The following is a 4,227-nucleotide window of genomic DNA, read 5'->3' as shown; positions in this document are numbered from 1 at the left end:
TTCCCTCCAAAGAAAACTCACCAGCCCTGGTTCTTTATGGCAGATTGCAGGAGTCCCTTGGCACTCTCAAACCAGCCCCAGTTGCCACTGGTGCCAGCTTGGGTCTGGGGAACCATCCTGAAAATCACCCGATTTCAGGAGCCAGCCGGCCACTCCCAGCCACAGGACCCCAGACACAAACTATAGCCCTTTTCCCTCCAAAGAAAACTCACCAGCCCTGGTTCTTTATGGCAGATTGCAGGAGTCCCTTGGCACTCTCAAACCAGCCCCAGTTGCCACTGGTGCCAGCTTGTCTGGGAACCATCCTGAAAATCACCGAATTTCAGGAGCCAGCCGCCACTCCCAGCCACAGCACCCCAGACACCAACATCGGCCCTTTTCCCTCCAAAGAAAACTCACCAGCCCTGGTTCTTTATGGCAGATTGCAGGAGTCCCTTGGCACTCTCAAACCAGCCCCAGTTGCCACTGGTGCCAGCTTGGGTCTGGGAACCATCCTGAAAATCACCGAATTTCAGGAGCCAGCCGGCCACTCCCGCCACAGGACCCCAGACACAAACATATCCCTTTTCCCTCCAAAGAAAACTCACCAGCCCTGGTTCTTTATGGCAGATTGCAGGAGTCCCTTGGCACTCTCAAACCAGCCCCAGTTGCCACTGGTGCCAGCTTGGGTCTGGGAACCATCCTGAAAATCACCGAATTTCAGGAGCCAGCCGGCCACTCCCGCCACAGGACCCCAGACACAAACTATAACCCTTATCCCTCCAAAGAAAACTCACCAGCCCTGGTTCTTTATGGCAGATTGCAGGAGTCCCTTGGCACTCTCAAACCAGCCCGAGTTGCCACTGGTGCCAGCTTGGGTCTGGGAACCATCCTGAAAATCACCGAATTTCAGGAGCCAGCCGGCCACTCCCAGCCACAGGACCCCAGACACCAAACATAGGCCCTTTTCCCTCCAAAGAAAAACTCACCAGCCCTGGTTCTTTATGGCAGATTGCAGGAGTCCCTTGGCACTCTCAAACCAGCCCCAGTTGCCACTGGTGCCAGCTTGGGTCTGGGAACCATCCTGAAAATCACCGAATTTCAGGAGCCAGCCGCCACTCCCAGCCACAGGACCCCAGACACAAACATTGGCCCTTTTCCTGGCAAAGAAAACTCACCAGCCCTGGTTCTTTATGGCAGATTGCAGGAGTCCCTTGGCACTCTCAAACCAGCCCCAGTTGCCACTGGTGCCAGCTTGGGTCTGGGAACCATCCTGAAAATCACCCAATTTTGGCACTCTCAAAGCAGCCCGAGTTGCCACTGGTGCCAGCTTGGGTCTGGGAACCATCCTGAAAATCACCGAATTTCAGGAGCCAGCCGCCACTCCCGGCCACAGGACCCCAGACACAAACATATAGCCCTTTTCCCTCCAAAGAAAACTCACCAGCCCTGGTTCTTTATGGCAGATTGCAGGAGTCCCTTGGCACTCTCAAACCAGCCCCAGTTGCCACTGGTGCCAGCTTGGGTCTGGGAACCATCCTGAAAATCACCGAATTTCAGGAGCCAGCCGCCACTCCCGCCACAGGACCCCAGACACCAACATATAGGCCCTTTTCCCTCCAAAGAAAACTCACCAGCCCTGGTTCTTTATGGCAGATTGCAGGAGTCCCTTGGCACTCTCAAACCAGCCCCAGTTGCCACTGGTGCCAGCTTGGGTCTGGGAACCATCCTGAAAATCACCGAATTTCAGGAGCCAGCCGCCACTCCCGCCACAGGACCCCACACAAACACTATAGCCCTTTTCCCTCCAAAGAAAACTCACCAGCCCTGGTTCTTTATGGCAGATTGCAGGAGTCCCTTGGCACTCTCAAACCAGCCCCAGTTGCCACTGGTGCCAGCTTGGGTCTGGGAACCATCCTGAAAATCACCGAATTTCAGGAGCCAGCCGCCACTCCCGGCCACAGGACCCCAGACACCAACTAAGGCCCTTTTCCCTCAAAGAAAACTCACCAGCCCTGGTTCTTTATGGCAGATTGCAGGAGTCCCTTGGCACTCTCAAAGCAGCCCGAGTTGCCACTGGTGCCAGCTTGGGTCTGGGAACCATCCTGAAAATCACCGAATTTCAGGAGCCAGCCGGCCACTCCCGGCCACAGGACCCCAGACACAAACTATAGGCCCTTTTCCTCCAAAGAAAACTCACCAGCCCTGGTTCTTTATGGCAGATTGCAGGAGTCCCTTGGCACTCTCAAACCAGCCCCAGTTGCCACTGGTGCCAGCTTGGGTCTGGGAACCATCCTGAAAATCACCGAATTTCAGGAGCCAGCCGGCCACTCCCGGCCACAGGACCCCAGACACAAACATAAGGCCCTTTTCCCTGGCAAAGAAAACTCACCAGCCCTGGTTCTTTATGGCAGATTGCAGGAGTCCCTTGGCACTCTCAAAGATGCCCGAGTTGCCACTGGTGCCAGCTTGGGTCTGGGAACCATCCTGAAAATCACCGAATTTCAGGAGCCAGACCGGCCACTCCCGGCCACAGGACCCCAGACACAAACTATAGGCCCTTTTCCCTCCAAAGAAAACTCACCAGCCCTGGTTCTTTATGGCAGATTGCAGGAGTCCCTTGGCACTCTCAAACCAGCCCCAGTTGCCACTGGTGCCAGCTTGGGTCTGGGAACCATCCTGAAAATCACCGAATTTCAGGAGCCAGCCGCCACTCCCAAAAGCCACAGGACCCCAGACACCAACATATATCCCTTTTCCCTGGCAAAGAAAACTCACCAGCCCTGGTTCTTTATGGCAGATTGCAGGAGTCCCTTGGCACTCTCAAACCAGCCCCAGTTGCCACTGGTGCCAGCTTGGGTCTGGGAACCATCCTGAAAATCACCGAATTTCAGGAGCCAGCCGGCCACTCCCGGCCACAGGACCCAGACACAAACATTGGCCCTTTTTCCCTGGCAAAGAAAACTCTCACCAGCCCTGGTTCTTTATGGCAGATTGCAGGAGTCCCTTGGCACTCTCAAACCAGCCCCCCCAGTTGCCACTGGTGCCAGCTTGGGTCTGGGAACCATCCTGAAAATCACCAAATTTCAGGAGCCAGCCGGCCACTCTCGGCAACAGGACCCCAAAAAACACTAAGGCCCTTTTCCTGGCAAAGAAAACTCACCAGCCCTGGTTCTTTATGGCAGATTGCAGGAGTCCCTTGGCACTCTCAAAGCAGCCCCAGTTGCCACTGGTGCCAGCTTGGGTCTGGGAACCATCCTGAAAATCACCGAATTTCAGGAGCCAGCCGGCCACTCCCGGCCACAGGACCCCAGACACAAACTAAGGCCCTTTTCCTGGCAAAGAAAACTCACCAGCCCTGGTTCTTTATGGCAGATTGCAGGAGTCCCTTGGCACTCTCAAACCAGCCCCAGTTGCCACTGGTGCCAGCTTGGGTCTGGGAACCATCCTGAAAATCACCGAATTTCAGGAGCCAGCCGGCCACTCCCGGCCACAGGACCCCAGACACAAACTATAGGCCCTTTTCCTCCAAAGAAAACTCACCAGCCCTGGTTCTTTATGGCAGATTGCAGGAGTCCCTTGGCACTCTCAAAGCAGCCCGAGTTGCCACTGGTGCCAGCTTGGGTCTGGGAACCATCCTGAAAATCACCGAATTTCAGGAGCCAGCCGCCACTCCCAGCCACAGGACCCCAGACACAAACTATAGGCCCTTTTCCCTGGCAAAGAAAACTCACCAGCCCTGGTTCTTTATGGCAGATTGCAGGAGTCCCTTGGCACTCTCAAAGATGCCCGAGTTGCCACTGCTGCCAGCTTGGGTCTGGGAACCATCCTGAAAATCACCGAATTTCAGGAGCCAGCCGCCACTCCCGGCCACAGGACCCCAGACACAAACTATAGGCCTTTTTTGGCCAAAGAAAACTCACCAGCCCTGGTTCTTTATGGCAGATTGCAGGAGTCCCTTGGCACTCTCAAACCAGCCCCAGTTGACCAACATTGGCCCTTTTCCCTGGCAAAGAAAACTCACCAGCCCTGGTTCTTTATGGCAGATTGCAGGAGTCCCTTGGCACTCTCAAACCAGCCCCAGTTGCCACTGGTGCCAGCTTGGGTCTGGGAACCATCCTGAAAATCACCGAATTTCAGGAGCCAGCCGGCCACTCCCAGCCACAGGACCCCAGACACAAACTATAGCCCTTTTCCCTCCAAAGAAAACTCACCAGCCCTGGTTCTTTATGGCAGATTGCAGGAGTC

Source organism: Camarhynchus parvulus, unplaced genomic scaffold (genome assembly GCF_901933205.1).
Source record: "Camarhynchus parvulus unplaced genomic scaffold, STF_HiC, whole genome shotgun sequence".
Classification (NCBI taxonomy): Eukaryota; Metazoa; Chordata; class Aves; order Passeriformes; family Thraupidae; genus Camarhynchus; species Camarhynchus parvulus.
The sequence above is the reverse complement of the archived record's forward strand: the minus strand, read 5'-3'. Positions refer to the sequence as shown.